At 37.0% G+C, this 18,473-nt stretch overlaps 1 protein-coding gene across 6 annotated transcripts in view; it reads left to right on the top strand.

The window, feature by feature from the left end:
- PAK3 (p21 (RAC1) activated kinase 3) overlaps positions 1 to 18,473 on the top strand; it is a 285,291-nt gene that overhangs the window by 236,706 nt on the left and 30,112 nt on the right. The window lies entirely within an intron of this gene.

Here is an 18,473-nt window from a genome sequence, read left to right on the forward strand (position 1 = left end):
AGTCTGGAGTGGGGTTCAGTGATCTGAACTTTGCAAAAGTTCCTCAGATAATCCTGATAATCAGCAAGACATGGGAACCATTGCATTAGATTATTCACTAAGGCTGAAGGCAGGAGTCACCAGTTCTGCAAGTCAGCTGTACTCATGCATGTCTCTCAGGCCTCAAGGTGAAACTAGGCAGGTGGATCTGAGCAGGCAACAGCATTTGAAACAGGGATAAGTTTTATTTAAAGGAAAATGGAATATTCTTAATGGACACCGTTAAATGAGGAGTGAGACACATATTCAGGGACACCAACTACTGTATGTCAGAAACAAAGATGTCACCTCAGACATTTCCTGGCTGAGGCAAGGGGCTGAAGACAAAGGGTTACAGCCAATATACTTGCAAAATTGTGCTAGCCCATCAGCCATTACAATCTCATTATTTTAGGATAAGAGAAGGTAGAATTTCTTCAAGAACCACACTGCTTTTCCTGGCATACTTAGGTTCAAAAAAGTATATATCACATATAAGCTTGATTGTTTTTCATGATTTTATATTTTCTTTGTTTTCCCCCCTAGCTTTTGTACTAAAGTTTCTTTTGAAATTGACAGTATATCTCAGGAAATAAGGGAAAGCATTCATTAGACATTTGGGCTAGAGAATAGGAGAGGCACTCATGGAAACTGTGCCTGGCGGGAATCAAGATGAGAAGACCCTAAGGGAGACAAACTCAGGAAGAAATGCATGGCCAAGTTTATTCTTCCAGTCAAAACCATAATGACATTATATTTGAACTTTCCAGGGAGCTAAAATGTATTCTCATTTGCTCACAAAAAAGAAGAGTTTTGTGGTTTCTAGAAGCTCCCTGTCACCGAATGGGTCAAATTAATATTTCTACTCATTCTAAAACAGTGATAAACAATAGAACTTACTGTGATGATAGAGATGTTCTATATCTGTGCTGTCTAATATGGTAGCCACTGGCTGTGTGTGGCTATGGGGCACTTGGAATGTGGCTAGTGCACACAAGAAACTGAATTTATGTGAATTCATTTGTTTAGCAGATATTTCTTGAGCACTATGTTCCAGGCACTATGCTAGGTGCTAGAGAGACAGAGATGGGTAATGATGGTGTGGGCCCTCAAGGAACTTACAGTCTACACTGATAAGTGCTTGACAGAGGGATACAGGGTACCAGAAGAACCTTGAGGCAAGCTTACTCAATTCAACCAAGTGCAGAGCGGGGCCAGCTTCTAGAGCCATTTTCTCCCACCAGGAATTTTCCCTGTCTACTTCTGGTGGACTGGTTGTTTTACTTAAGTAAGAAAACTATACCTTCCCATGTTCATATACAAACCTCAACTCTCCTTCTTCATGCCTAAAGGGTAAATACCACCAGACAGATTGCAAAAAGACAGTATTATGTACTAAAGGGACTTAGAAAACAAAAGTTGGCTTTTAGATTTTATTTTCATCTGGTTGAGTCTCTGGTAGAGCTAACAATAGGAAGGGAAAGGATATTCAATCCACTTAGAAGTAATACTCCAAATCATTGTTGTCCAGTACGGTGGCCAGTAACCACATTTGGCTATTGAGCACTTGAAATGTGGCTAGTCCAAAAGGAGATGTACTATAAGTATAAAAGGCACACCTGATTTCAAAACCTTAGTATGAAAAAAGAATGTAAAATATCTCATTAATACATTTTTATTGATTACATGTTGAGATATTTTGCATACATTGGATTAAAGAAAATATATTATGAAAATTAATTTCACCTTTTAAAAACTTTTAAATATGTAGCTCTAAGAAATTTAAAATATGGCTCGTGGCTCATGGCTCATATTATATTTCTAATAGGCAGTAATGCTCTAGTTGTAGCCTTAACTGGGAGTTGTTTATTTATTCGTAAAGTGTTTTTCCATGGTTGTTTTTTGGAGAGTGGGAGATGTTATAATTTTGTCTTGATTGTTCCAACTAAAAGCCAACTGAGCCAAAAATAGCATTAAATTTTAAAAGGAAAAAGTACAAGATGGTTTCAGATATCTCCCAGATACTAGGTAATGAAACAAGACTAATTTTGCCAAGAACAAAGATCAGGCCACCAAGCAACTTTGTGTAACAAAGAGATTTCCTCTCTTGGCTATTATTTATGCCTGTGACTTTTAAAGATGAAAAGGAAAGTTCTCTATCTCTGAGTCTCTTTGTACAGTCTTCATAATCTAAAATGAAAAATCGAAGCATAAATCCTGCTTGCCACTGCAGAAAGGTCTATTTTAAATTCCCAGCAAGTTCATCATTTTAAAGAATGATAAAGTAGCAGATAGTTCACTCATAGGCCCAACACAACTTTTTAATATGTCCTTAGAGGGTATGGAGTCTATTGTATTTCTACTTTTGTCTTCTTCAGTGTTTAGCACAGTGCTTTTGCACTTAGTGGGCCCTCAAAAACAATTTTGTGCAGTTATGATCAACAGCTAGATTCACTTTGGCCAGATTCAAAGAACTGCAAAGCTGTCTGCCAACTCCATCTCTGTGGGCCTGTTTTTGCCTCAATAAATATTTGTTGAGCTAATGAAAATTGTTTGTCTTTCTACCGCATCTTCTCACTCGTAAGTGGGAGTTGAACAATGAGAACATATGGACACGGAGGGGAACAACACACACCGGGGCTGGAAAGGGGATGGGGGGGCGAGGGGAGTCAGAGCATTAGGGCGAATAGCTAATGCATGCGGGTCTTAAAACCTAGATGTTGAGTTCATAGGTGCAGCAAACCACCATGGCACACGTATACCTATAACCTGCATGTTCTGCGCTTGTATCCCGAAACTTAAAGTAAAATTTAAAAAATAAAAAAGAAAATGTTTGTCTTTCTAACTATCCCTTTCCTCTGTCCTCTGTATTTACATGTGTATGTACATGCCTATCTTGCTCCTCCTGTGTCTGTCTGTCTTTCCCTGTTTTTCCTCAGTGTGTCTTCATATTTTTGTCTTTCACAATGACTTGGTCGGCCTCATCACATCTGATTCCTTTATTCTCTGGGTATTTGTGTGTGCTGCATATCTGTCTTCTTCAAGCATGTTGGCTTCACATTCTACTGCCCATTTTCACACACACCCCACAACCCAAATGGTCATAATGTAAAATCAAGATGTATTCAAGATATAATCTACTGGCTTAAATCTATTTACTATGATTTTATCATTTATTTAATTTGCTAATTTTATTTTTTTGATCTTAGTAGATTGTTTTCCCTCAGTTGACAAAAAGTTGACTTTTTTCTTTCTGGAACAACAACAAAAAAAAAACCACCTCCCACTTATATTAATTTTCTTTTTACTTAAATTACTTTCAACTGATTTTGTTTTCATTAATTACTGGCCTAAGTTATATAAACTAGTCTCTACTCTCAATGTATAGAGTTTTTTAAAATTAAATCTGTATTTTTAATTGTTTTTGCCTTACCTATTATTACAGTGCCATTCAAAATTGTTGTCAATAATCATTTGGTGTTAGGGATAATCAGCCCCAGTATCCTATTCTCAATTTCAGAGAGCACAACAGTTCACTCACTCTCAGGAGCTGGATTTGAGAAGAGTCTCTCCATTAATCACCCTCATTTACTTGGAAAACTAAATTTTTCTCCAGCATGGGTTTCTGCCATCCCAGCATTCAGGCCTGGGGCCAGAGAATTGGGCTCCATCTTCCATAAATCAAGTTCAGAATCACATGTCTAATCATTTGAGGCCATAGCTGTGAGTTGAAGGCTAAAAATGACATTGTTTCACTGGGTTTGCTGTGAAAAGTGTTCTATAATTGGCCGCCAAATCCAGACATTTTGAACAAATGTATGCAAAGTTAAAAAATAAGGAAAGAAAGAAAAAAAAGTCAGGTACCCCAAAATTATCATTAACTCAACAACATGAGTTTGTCAGAAATATATCTGGTGCGGACTTGAGAATCTTTACTTTCTAGAATAGTTATATAAAATCACTTGTTTAATAAATGAGGTAGAATGAGACAACAAAATCAAATATTTATTTCAGTCAACGGCTATCATTGGCAACCCTGTGTAATTCCTGAATAAGCAATAGCTATATAACAGAGGGCTGAATTTACAACGTTGACAGCTGTCCTCACGGATTTCTCATTAATGTATTTGAATTCAGGTTAGGGTCTTTCCTTAAATGAGAATGCACTGAAAAACAGGCCTTTTTTCTCTTTCAGGTTCATATTGTCTTTTCTCTTCGACATTATAATAGAAAAATATTTTTGAGGAAGCAGCTCAGAGGATCCGGTTTAACAAGTATCTTTTTAACATCAGTGAACCTTTAATGAGTGCCTACTATGTGTAATCTAGAGTAGCAGTTAAGAATCAGGTTCTGGGAGTTCACAGTGACCTCTATACTTGTGGTCCCATTGAATATTTGACAGGGAGAAAAGAAGAGTTGTATCAAGAAATAAGATGAACACCTACCCCCAGTAATGTACCTTTCCCCTATATTTTATTCACACACTCATCTTCACTGTCATCTCTCATATGAATCCCTCTTTGGCTGGCATGGTCCTAATTGACCTTTTCTGTCTTTTGTTTTTCTGAATCCTACAGATTATATCTGTGCCAGCATGTATTCACCACTTATATCTTAGCTTGTCTAGACATGTAAAATTGCTTGAAACTTTGAGGAATGTAGACAAATAAAGGGAGAATTTTTGAAAAACTTGAAGAAAAAGAAAGAGACAGGATTCTGAACTCAGGGCTGTAGATAAATTATTTAATTTCCTTAAGCATCGGTTTTCTCATCCATTGTAAGCAGAATGCACGTATCTCATAAGGTTGTAAAAATAAATAAGAGAAGCCATTTAAAGTCCTTAGCACAGTACATGGCACATCGTTAATTGCTCAGTAAATGCTAGTTATTATTAGGGATGAGAGACACACTCATATGTTGCTATTATATAGAACAGAATATAATAAGTATCGTGAAGAAATTACAAAGAGCTCTGTGGACAGAGAGGAAGAACAAATTATTTACAGCCAGTGAGGGGATATGATAGATTCTTAGAGGAGGGTACACTTGAGAGTGACATTAGACGGTATAGGAATTTAATGAATAGATTTATGAGAAGTTTTGTTTGAATGAATACTTACTTCAGACTGTAGGTTTCATTCACTTTCGTATCCCTAAGGTCTGCAACACTGCCCCAGCATATATGCTCAAATATAAGGTAACACAATAAGATAATTTTAAAAAGTTTTTTGATTCACCTGAATACATAAACTGTTTTATATATATAGATAGATATATAGATATATATGTATGTAGATATATCTCTATATATATATATATGGTTGAAGTCTACTTATGATGATTGTTAATTTACTTTCATTTACATATTTAAAACCACTTATATAAAATATTATTTTGTAGAGATTTTTCTACTCTCATATTTCACGAATGATATAATTCAAAATCTTCTTATGTGTCTTTAACATCATTCTTTTTGTAATCACTAGAGATTATTTTTGAGTCTTCATCCAGTTATTCAAATATATTGCCTGGCTTCCATCTAGGATATTTGAGATATTGAACCCAGATATAATTCTATTCCTGGATATTTATTCCTAGTCACAATTACCCATTCATATAACATTAAGATTATTGTTTTTTGAACTTGTCCTGTGGGTGTATATTTAGGTCTTCAAGACATATATCTACTATCTAGTATGTGACTTTTAAAAATTTCTATTACAAATTGTCATACTTACACAAAAATAGGGAAAATAACACAGGAACTCCTGTATTCTTATCACTTAGATTAAACATTTATCAACAATTTTTAATAAAATCACAATGCCATCATAACATCTACAAACAATTAACAATTGCTTCATATCATTTAACTCCCAGTCTATAATCAGAATTCTCCACTTGCAACAAAACGCTATTTTTATAATTGATTTGTTCAAATCAACATCCAAAGGAGATCTACATGTTGCAAATGTTGTGTATCATAACTCTATATACCTTGAAGCAGTCTCCTTTCTTTTTCCACTACCATCATCTTGTTGAAGAAACTGGTTATTGTCTTGTAAAATGTGTCACTTTCTGGATTTGTCTGTTAGTTTCATTTGTTGTCATTTAACTTGCTCCTCTAACTTCCACCTCCGGGATTCAGGGGATTCTCCTGCCTCAGCCTGTCGAGTAACTGGGAATACAGGTGTGTGTCACCATGCCCAGCTAATTTTGTATTTTTAGTTGATAACGGAGTTTCACCATGTTGACCAGGCTGGTTTTGAACTCCTGACCTCAAGTGATCCACCCACCTCAGCCTCCCAAAGTGCTGGGATTCCATGTGAGAGCCACCATGCCTGGCGAAATGCTTGCTTTTTAAACTGCCAGCTTTCATTATAAAGAGTTAGTATGGAGTTACATATGAAAGTGTTCGATGAGGGGTATTTTGATATTTTTAGTAGGGGAATTTTATTAAATATCTTTATAAAGTCTTAAAATTTTATATTGTCAATATGTTTCACTGAGTTGCATCCATTATTGTTTATGGTGGTCAAACTATTTCATCTTTAGCTAATGGGAGCCCCTTTCACTGCATTGGTTATGACAGAGGTCTTTTAATAGCTTGTTTACGACATCCAACACTTGCAGTTATGCAGTCATACCATCCAAAATAACTTATTCACATCCTTTCTTTGTAATTCTGACAGGTACTCTCTATGAGCATCCAAAACTATCATTAATTGAGAAGATATCAACCTAATATGTCCTTTCCAAACTGTATTTTATAGTTAAAAATAAATGAATATGGATAAGTACCAAGTACATGAAAGATTTTTATAAGAACTTGCATATAAGGCAGCTCCATTTTTGTGAGGAAAAATTGGGAGGAGAAATCCTTATCTTGTATTTGGATATATATGGTGCATTTCTGTGCATGCATGTATGTTTGTTGTAGGTATATTTTTAGCACAAGTGGTAACATACTATATATCTCCTTTTTTATTGTGTTTCTGTGTTTTAGAGATGGTTCTGTGTTTGTACCTCATACTTTTTAAACAGATGCACAGTGTTTTGTTATTTGAATGTACCAAAATTTATTGAACTAGGCCCTAAATGGGCATAGACATTTAATTTGTTTTTGATGTTTTGCTATTATAAACAAGGCTTCTGTAAAGATCCTTACAAGTAAACCATTTTATACAAACTTACCATTAGAATAGATTCCTAAAAGTGGAATTGTTATGTAAAAGGATACGTGCATTTTTCTTTCTTAGTTACTGTCCATAGAGATTTGTTTATTTAACACACCATCAACAATGTATGAGAGTGCCGGTTTGCCTGCACCTTTGCCAACACAGCTGTATTCACTTATTTGGGATTATAGTACTATAATAAAAACACTCCCACACTGACTTTTTTAAAAAGGAAAATAAATAAGAAAGGAACTCTAACAAGAAAGCATGTGGCAAAACAAAAGGCTATCCTGAAGAATTAATTAGCCAATGTAGTCCATGTCTTTATAATGCCAAAGTATCTTTGTTGCATGTTATATCTCTCCATAGGTTAGATTAACTATGCAGCTATGTTTGACAGAAAGTGACAATGAGAGCATTTCTTGAAATCATTTTTCTCGTACACATAGATATATATCTCAGCAAAGGAATTTTGTCTAACATCTGGATCTTTGTCAATCATATCATTATATAGAATGACGATATGTTCAATTCATCAATAATTGCAAACAAATTTTGCTACTAGCTCATGTGTAATCAAGCCCTCAGTCCCCATCTCTCTAAATTAGTTTTAGTTTTAAGATTTCAGAAACTAAATATATAATATTAGGTATTTTTCAGACTTATCTCTGCTACTCAGTGAGAAGTCCCTTTCTTCTTACTGTAACATGAAAGTCTCATATTGAAGATGAATAGCTTTGAAACTTATTTCTTAAAAGACTTGATGAATAACAGTATCATTTAGAGAACCTGACAAAGCAGTGTGTACCATAGAACTCAGAGTGCTGAGAATAAAACCTCTGATTTTTTTTTTTTTTTTTTTTGGTTGTTCAGGAAACTATGGGCAAGAGCGGTGTCTAGTGTGCTTATAGAAGTGATTCTTTGGGTAGGACCACCCACCCCAAAAGTATTTGCTTCTTCATCGGATCTATTTTGGGCCACACAAGGTAGAACACTGCTATGAAGCACTAAATAGATGTAGTCTGAGCTCTATAAAAGGCCTTGTGATGTAGGAGATTGGAAATACATTAGCATTTGTGAAGAACAATGTTTATGGAGCAATGGAAGGTGCTCTTTGTTCTACTTAATGCTCTTAAATGCACTGTGTTGTGTGCTGTCCCTTGTAAAGAAAGATGATGCCACTCAATCAAACACCATTAGCAGAGTTTGCACGTTAAGTTGTTTTTTCCAGCCACAGTAATGAGCTTGTTTTAAGCCACCTGCCCCCTTTCCTGTCCAGGCCTCTTGAATCCAATGGCACACACTGTGAAACAGCTGCTTAGATTTAATGTTGGAGTGAGTAGCCGAGAGTTATCTGGCCTTTCCAGGGATTAAGTCTTGTAATTGTGGCCTCATTATCACTGGACTATAACCCACCAAGCTCCCTGGCCCCACACCCATAATGTGTTACAGCTCTCTTTAAAATTAGATGACCATGAATACTCTGAGAAAAGTCATGCCCTAGCTAAAGAACAGAAAATTCCCTGTTCTGATTTATAATCTTAGTAATTAAAGACTATACCATCTGGCCCCAGCTACATTCTGTGTACTTAGAGCAGTACTGAGATAACATGATTTTTACATAATTTTCTTTTTTAAATTTAGAGATGCATTTTTTAGAAGTAAATTACACAAAGGAAAACGCCAGAACTCTCTCTTTGGAAAAGTTATTACATGTGATGGTAACACCATTCCTGAGCCCCAAAGAACATATCTCTCAACAAAACAAGTAACTATATGGTAGTATCAAGCTATATACATACAAATATAAATATAGATATATAATCTGTATGTCTTTATGTCAGGTGCACAAATATAGTGAGACAATACCTAGATAGGAGCCTACAAGTAGTAACTTTTTAAATATTCAGCAAAAGATAAAGTCTATTTCTAAAAACAGCAGTGCATTTTCAGCCACATGACCAATCTTAATTGAGTCGGCAAACAGAACAACAACCTGTGTGTGGTTATACCAAAGAAATAAGACATACCATGTCGTGGGACAAACTAAATGGCTTGTGGACAAAGTGAGTAGAAAATTAAAGGCAAGATAAACATTTTGGGGAGGCGGCTTAGCATAACAGGTACAAACATGAGTTTTGAGAAGTACCACAATTGCCCTTAGCACTGAGGTAAAAATGCTAAAGATCTATGGCAAAACATGAAATGGTGATTAAGAACATGGGCTGTGGAGACAAAGTAATGCATTTTTAAGCTCAGCTGCTGATTGTGTAACCTTAGGCAACCTACTTAACATTTCTTTGTTTCAATGTCCTCATTTGCAAAGTGAGGAGAATCTAATTTATCTCATAGAGTTGTACAGGGTGGGCATTAAGTGAGATCATTACAGAGTTGCAGAGAATATTGCTCAATAAGTGAAATAGCCTTTTTATAGCAGCAGCAGCAATAGGAGTACATGTAAAAAATAACCATCCTATCTGGAGTTTAATCCCTGCCTATGACCTCATTAGCAGCGGATTTGTATTTGTAAAACCTTAATGGGAATTTTGCCTATCTTTCTGGCTCCCTGATTCTTATTCCTACCAGACTCTTCTTGGACTTCATTGAGCCTTTAGACCTCTTGCCCTTTTTGTTTTCTCCCAGTATATGAGCTTTTTCCTAAGCTCATTTCTTTGCCCTTCTTTTCCTCTAATCCATTTCCATGGTGAAATCAAAGTGACTTATCTAAATTATTAGTCCTACCACGTTGCTGCTTTTGCAACTATTCATGGTCATGGCTTGACATTGGCACTTGGTGGGAAACATCAAAACCTCGTCAAGATTCCTGATAATGAAACTGACTTACTTTATGAGGAAAAGGGATAACTGTGAATTGTTTGTTTCTTTCTGGACCCTTCAGGCTAGATGCCAGTGTTTCCATTTGAGTAGTAAGCGCTTGGTCATGTCAGGGAGAGACTGTTAATAAAGCATCTGATGTGATGCCAAGAACCCAGAAGTACTTATCACATTTTAATTGATGATGGGTCCCAATGGTTGAGAAATCTGTTGGTTTAGTATTCTTTAATCATAGTATAGTTAACTGAAAGATCTCTAACTTCAAGTTAGGAGACCTTTGTTACTTACTTGCTATGTTATCATGGGTCTATCCTTCCTGCTTTCTGGGCTTCAGAATTCTCATTTGTAATGAGAAAGTTAAACTGGATGTTCTCTATTTTCCTTTGAGTCCTGATAATGCATGATTACTTTGTGGTATCTGAGGGACTGAGATTTGGAATAAAAACAATACCTATCATAAAATCATGTTCTTCCTCAGGAATCTGGCTTTAATATAACTGGAGTGGAGTGTTAATAGGGATCAATGTAATTAAATGTTTAGCATAAAAATCAAATTGACAGTGTTGCTCATTTTAGCACACCAGACCCAATACACCAGAGATTTAGGAATTTTAACCCCTATCTTTGTTAGAGTTTTGGCATCCTTACATCCTATAGTGCTGCATGACACTGACTTTCTTTCTTTTTTTTAATTAAAGTTCTAGGATACATGTGCAGAACGTGCAGGTTTGTTGCATAGGTACACACATGCCATGGTGGTTTGCTGTACCCATCAACCCGCCATCTACATTAGGTATTTGTCCTAATGCTATCTCTCCTCTAGTACCCCACCCCTCAACAGGCCCTGGTGTGTGATGTTCCCCTCCCTGTGTCCATGTGTTCTCATTTTTCAACTCCCACTTATGAGTGAGAACATACGTTGTTTGGTTTTCTGTTCCTGTGTTAGTTTGCTAAGAATGATGGTTTCCAGCTTCATCCATGTCCCTGCAAAGGACATTAGCTCATCCTTTTTATGGCTACATAGTATTCCATGGTATATATGTGGCACATTTTCTTTATCCAGTCTATCATTGATGGGCATTTGGGTTGGTTCCAACCCAATGTGAATAGTGCTGCAATAAATATACATGTGCACATGTCTTTATAGTAGAATGATTTATAACCCTTTGGGTATATGCCCAGCAATGGGATTGCTGGGTCAAATGATATTTCTGCTTCTAGACCCTTGAGGAATAGCCACGCTGTCTTCCACAATGGTCGAACTAATTTACACTCCCACCAGTGGTGTAAAAGCATTCCTATTTCTCCACATCCCCTCCCACATCTGTTGTTTCCTGACTTTTTAATGATCGCCATTCTAAATGGTGTGAGATGGTATCTCATTGTGATTTTTTTTTTTATTATTATACTTTAAGTTCTAGGGTACATGTGCATAACGTGCAGGTTTGTTACATATGTATACTTGTGCCATGTTGCTGTGCTGCACCCATCAACTCGTCAGCACCCATCAACTCGTCATTTACATCAGGTATAACTCCCAATGCAATCCCACCCCCTCCCCCCTCCCCCCTCCCCATAATAGGCCTCGGTGTGTGATGTCCCCCTTCCCGAGTCCAAGTGATCTCTTGTTCAGTTCCCACCTATGAGTGAGAACATGCGGTGTTTGGTTTTCTGTTCTTGTGATAGTTTGCTAAGAATGATGGTTTCCAGCTGCATCCATGTCCCTACACAGGACACAAACTCATCCTTTTTTATGGCTGCATAGTATTCCATGGTGTATATGTGCCACATTTTCTTAATCCAGTCTGTCACTGATGGACATTTGGGTTGATTCCAAGTCTTTGCTATTGTGAATAGTGCCACAATGAACATACGTGTGCATGTGTCTTGATTTGCGTTTCTCGACCGGCGATGATGAGCTTTTTTTCATATGTTTGTTGACCGCATAAATGTCTTCTTTTGAGAAGTGTCTGTTCGTATCTTTTGCTCACTTTTGATGGAATTGTTTGTTTTTTTTCTTGTAAATTTTGTTTAAGTTCCTTGTAGATTCTGGATATTAGCCCTTTGTCAGATGGGTAGATTGTAAAACCTTTCTTCCATTCTGTAGGTTGCCTGTTCACTCTGATGATAGTTTCTTTTGCTGTGCAGAAGCTCTTTAGTTTAATTAGATTCTATTTGTCAATTTTGGCTTTCGCTTCCATTGCTTTTGGTGTTTTAATCATGAAGTCTTTGCCCATGTCTATCTCCTGAATGATATTGCCTAGGTTTTCTTCTAGGGTTTTTATGGTTTTAGGTTTTATGTTTAAGTCTTTAATCCATCTTGACTTAATTTTTGTGTAAGGTGTAAGGAAGGGGTTCAGTTTCAGTTTTCTGCTTATGGCCAGCCAGTTTTCCCAACACTATTTATTAAATAGGGAATCATTTCCCCATTGCTTGTTTTTGTCAGGTTTGTCAAAGATCACATGGTTGTAGATGTGTGGCATTATTTTTGAGGTATCTGTTCTATTCCATTGGTCTATATATCTGTTTTAGTACCAGTACCATGTTATTTTTGTTACTGTAGCCTTGTAGTATAGTTTGAAGTTAGGTAGCATGACGCTTCCAGCTTTGTTCTTTTCACTTAGGATTGTCCTGGCTATAGAAAATTTCAGGCCAATATCACTAATGAATATTGATGTGAAAATCCCCAATAAAATACTGGCAAACTGAATCCAGCAGCACATCAAAAAGCTTATCCACCACCATCAAGTCAGCTTCATCCCTGGGACGCAAGGCTGGTTCAACATACACAAATCAGTAAATGTAATCCATCCCATAAACGGAACCAGTGACAAAAACCTGATTATCTCAGTAGATGCAGAAAAGGCCTTCCATAAAATTCAACACTCCTTCATCCTAAAAACTCCCAATTAACTAGGTATTGATGGAACATATCTCAAAACATTAAGAGCTATTTATGACAAACCCACAGCCAATATCATACTGAATGGGCAAAAACTGGAAGCATTCCCTTTGAAAACCGGCAGAAGACAAGGATGCCCTCTCTCACCACTCCTATTCAACATAGTGTTGGAAGTTCTGGCCAGGGCAATCAGGCAAGAAAAAGAAATAAAGGGTGTTCAAATGGGAAGAGAGGAAGTCAAATTGTCTCTGTTTGCAGATGACATGATTATATATTTAGAAGACCCCATCATCTCAGCCCAAAATCTCCTTAAGCTGATAAGCAACTTCAGCAAAGTCTCATGATACAAAATCAGTGCGCAAAAATCACAAACATTCCTATACATCAATAATAGAGAGCCAAATAATGAGTGAACTCCTATTTACAATTTTACAAAAAGAATAAAATACCTAGGAATGCAACTTATAAGGGATGTGAAAGACTTCTTCAAGGAGAACTACAAACCACTGCTTAAAGAAACAAGAGAGGACACAAACAAATGGAAAAACATTCAATGCTCATGGATAGGAAGAATCAATATTGTGAAAATGGCCATACAGCCCAAAGTAATTTATAGATTCAATGCTATCTCCATCAAGCTACCATTGACTTTCTTCACAGAATTAGAAAAAACTACTTTATATTTCATATGGAACAAAAATGACACCAACTTTTAAAAATTAAAGTGAATTAAAGTTTTATTTTGTAAATATATATGCATGGAGATATTTTGATATACCCCAGGCTGTTGCAAAGCTCATCTTTGGGAATCAGTGCAACATGGTTGGCATGAAGATTGTTTCTTTGGGGGTATACACTACTGTGCTTCAGTTATTACAAGGAGAGTGCTTCCCAACTTCACCAAGATCCCTTCAATTATTTGTCTTTGTAAACCCCAGATTATAAATAATTTTGATGATTGAACTATATTTGTTAATAATTTATTTATTGTACTTTATTAAGCAAAAATACATGTAACTGCTAACGAAAGCTTTTAATCATCATGTGATATCCAATGTAATTACAAGTTGATATAATTCTAGCTAAAAGGAAGTATATGTGATATTTGAATTAGCTGTTCTCAGGTAATTGTCATTTTTTTGTTATGAATTTTGAAACATCAAATATCTTAAAAACTCCCAGATACTCACAGAGCTTTCTTATGATTCACACACTAGCATTTGAGAACTTAATGAATATGTTAGGAAATAATCAACTAAATAATAATTATCATTATTGCTAATATTTATTGGGAAATCACTGTATGCCAGAACTATATACATTTAGTCCTCCTTTAATCCTAAATGACAAAGAAACTAAATTACTTACCCAGAGTCTGAGAACTAGGAACTAGTAGGACTTGAACCAGGGGAGGTTTGAATGAATGGGAGTGAGGACTACTGTTCTCAACCCAGCAGTGAGCAATAAGAGAGCTTTAACAGATGAATCTTGAAGGAAGTTGAGATCTCTTGAAGGAGAGATTCATATTTATACCCGTAGAATTTTAAATTGTTAGAATACGGAAAACCATCAGAACTGGGGTGCGGAAATATGTTGGGGGTGCTAAGACAGAGCTGGGGAAAAGGTGCTAAATTTTAATTTGCAGGTTAGTATCCAAATTTGTGCCTTCGAGTTGAAGGTTGTGCAAAGGCTAGAAGTTGCACAAACCAGTAACTTATTTGTCAGAGCAGGGAGTTCCAACCACCTAACAACATATTTGGTTTAGGGGGTTGGTAAGTGTGGTAGGAGAGTATATTACCATTTTATGACAAGAGAACCAGGGTACAGGGTAGGGAAATGCATATATATATATATATATATATATATATATATATACACACACACAAACACACACACACACACACACATACACACATTACATAATTGCACATGTGCGGTAAGTGGGGAGGGGAGGTGAGGAGAAAGATTCATTTTTAGTTAGCAGCTGGTGCTCTAGAGTTTTAGGATCTTTAACCTCTGTGGATTAGTAATTTATAGCAATTTTATACCCCTGGATGCCATAAATCCCAGGATAATGAGATTCCAGGGTTAGAATTCTAGCAATTTTAATACAATGAAATGCTGAGGGTGCTAGAGGAGGACAACAACAAAAAATAAACCCAAGAATCTGAAAGGTAAAGCTCTCAAAATGTTAAACATGAATCCCCACTTGCACTCCAAGTCAATCACAATTTTAGCCCTTAAGACAGTGGAAATGGGCTTGGGGGTTAGGGAGACAGGAGTGTTGAATAACAGAAAGGCCACCTGGGCACGCATTTTGGGCCTCCCTCCCTAGCTTTAACTGGGGCAACTCCCAATTTATTTGTTTAATATATTGAGAGTTTTTTCATACAGTTTCATTTGATAAAGGCGTTCCAACTTCCAAAGAAAAGGGTAAAACCACTTCCCTAGGGGGAAAGAAAGGATGTGGAACCTGTAAAACGTGTTCCAATAGTTTACCTCAGCCTCCGTCCTTTTTGGAAATAGGGGCAGATGTTAGCAAGGATGCTTTGGCTGGGAGGTTGGGATGGGCCAACTAATAGTTCAGTGTATCAGTCATCCCCTACTGTGAAACCAATAGCAACAGTGGCAACAACAAATGATGATAATAGCAGTTACCATATAGGCATCAACTCTGATCTGGCACAGGGCTAAATGCTTACATAGATTGTGCCATGCAATTCTCTACAGCCCTGTGAAATAGGAACTATTATCCCATTTTGCAGATACTCTCACTCTTTTGCATCTAAAGTAATTGTGCATGTGGCCTAAATACATGTGAATAAACCAAAGAGTCACTTTTATTTATTTATTTTTAAATTCTATTTTAGATTTAGGGAGTACATGTATAGGTATGTTACCTAGGTATATTGCATAATGCTGAGGTTTGAGGTACAAATTATCCCATCACCCAGAAGTGAGCATAGTACCCAACAGTTAGTTTTTCAACTCTTACCCTCCTCCCTCCCTCCTCACTCTAGTAGTCCCCAGTGTCTATTGTTGCCAGCTTTATGTTCATGAGTACCCAGTGTTTAGCTCCAGCTTACAAGTGAGAACATGTTGTATTTGGTTTTCTATTCCTGCATTAGTTCACTTAGAATAATGGCCTCCAGCTCCATCTATGTTACTGCAAAGGACATGATCTTAGTCTTTTTATGGTTGCATAATATTCCATGGTGTACATGTACCACATTTTTCTTTATCCAATCCACCATTGATGGGCCCATAGGTTTATTCCATGTCTTTGCTATCGCGAATAGTGCTGCAATGAACATGCAAGTGCATGAATCTTTTTGATAAAGTGATTTTCTTTTGGTTATATACCCAGTAATAAGATTGTTGGGTCAAATGGTAGTTCCATTTTAAGTTCTTTGAGAACTCTCCAAACTGCTTTCCACAGCGGATGACCTAATTTACATTCCCTCCAGCAGTGTATAAGTGTTTTCTTTTCTTGGCAGCCTTGCCAACGTCTGTTGTTTATTGACTCTTTAATAATTGCCATTCTGACTGGTGAGAGATGGTGTCTCTTTGTGGTTTTGATTTGCATTTCTGTGATGATTATTGATGTGGAGCATTTTTTCATATGTTTGCTAGCTGTATGTCAAAAGGCATTTTTAAATCATATTTTGCAATTAGATTTAACTAGTTGCTCAGGACTTATTGCAGCTGAAATATACACCAAGTCGAGGTGATCTATTCCTTTGAACTCAAATAAGTTCAGAAGGACAAATCACACGCCGGGCTCTGAAGTCAGGAATGTCTGTTTGCTTATTCCAGGAGCAAAGTGCTTTATTTAGATTTAAGTAGAAGAAATGTTTTCTTCACAGAAAGGAAAGGTCGTATTGGCCTTGCATGTTTGCTTTACAAGATTTTTATTGATTTGTTTATTCAACTAATATTTATTGGGCACTAACTGTGAGCTCTGAGCCTAGAATCTCACATTTACAAAAGTGAGGAAATGATTTGTTTGATACAAGCCTCAAGCCTAAGAAATTTCTAGAATTACCAAATCCTGGTTTAGGTGGCACCTATTGATTAAGTGTGATTTTTCAGCCTAGTTCCAATCGATGTTTAGAAACCCAAGCAGAGTGAGGAGGGTGGTAGAGTTGTAGATTATAAATCATAGAATTAAAGACCGTTAGAAAAAAAGTAGCTCATTTCCTGTACTTTAAAAGTGAGAGTCAGACAGACATGGGTTGTTAACTGTGTAACCTTGGGCAGGTAACCTCTTTGAGCCTCAGTTCATCATATGTAACGTGGGAATAATAGCATCTGCCTTATAAAAATATGGTAAGGATTACATAAGATAAATTATCTAAAGTTCTTAGTGTAGTGTCTGACATATACAACATACTCAGTACATGTTTACTATTATTGTGATACCTGTTTTCCATGTGACGGGACGGAAACTCAGTGAAAGGAAGTGACTAGCCCAAAGTCACATAGCTTGATGATGTTAGGACAAATATTAGAACTCAGATCTCTACTAATAGTCAGATATGCCTTATACTACATACCGAGTTTACTCCCTGAGACCCAGGTCCACTTCCTGGACCTGTGAGAAATATTTGGGCTAATCCAAGGAGAAGGGAAAAGAATGACAAGGAAGTGCCTGACATAAGAAAATAATTCCTGGACTCAGAAAACGAAACAGCAAGGATGAAATAGAGAATAAGAGAGAAATAATTACAGAAAGTTTACAGAGCAATGTTGGAACATTACAATGCGTAGTCAATCACAGGACTGATCTCTATTCTAACTCCTTTATTCACTAAAAGCGAAATTGACTTTTTATTTATTTTTCTTGAGGGTGGTGGTGGAAGGTGGTTTAGAATGCATTTGTGATTCATAGAAAGTTACTGTGAATGCAGCTTACTATACAATTTCTATTTGCAAAACAAGGGAACACCATAATCGAAGTTGGAATGGAACCAAGAGTACTGCTAAGATATAAAGAATGATACATTATTAATTTTTTGCGACATGAACTGGCTCCTTATTAATTTTTTTAAGACACCCAGGCTGGAGTGCAGTGGCACAATCACAGTTCACTGCAACCTTGAACTCCTGGGCTCAAGTGATCCTCCCATCTCAGCCTCCTGAAAAGCAGGGACTACAGGCATGTGCCACCACACCTGGCTAATTTTTAAATTTTTTCATAGAAACTGGATCTCGGCCGGGCGCGGTGGCTCACGCCTGTAATCCCAGCACTTTGGGAGGCCGAGGTGGGCGGATCACAAGGTCAGGAGATCGAGACCACGGTGAAACCCCGTCTCTACTAAAAATACAAAAAAAATTAGCCGGGCGCGGTTGTGGGCGCCTGTAGTCCCAGCTACTTGGGAGGCTGAGGCAGGAGAATGGCGTGAACCCGGGAGGCGGAGCTTGCAGTGAGCCGAGATCGCGCCACTGCACTCCAGCCTGGGCGACAGAGCGAGACTCCGTCTCAAAAAAAAAAAAAAAAAAAAGAAAAAAAGAAACTGGATCTCGACATGGTGCCCAGG

This window comes from Macaca fascicularis, chromosome X (assembly GCF_037993035.2).
Source record: "Macaca fascicularis isolate 582-1 chromosome X, T2T-MFA8v1.1".
In the NCBI taxonomy this organism is placed as follows: Eukaryota; Metazoa; Chordata; class Mammalia; order Primates; family Cercopithecidae; genus Macaca; species Macaca fascicularis.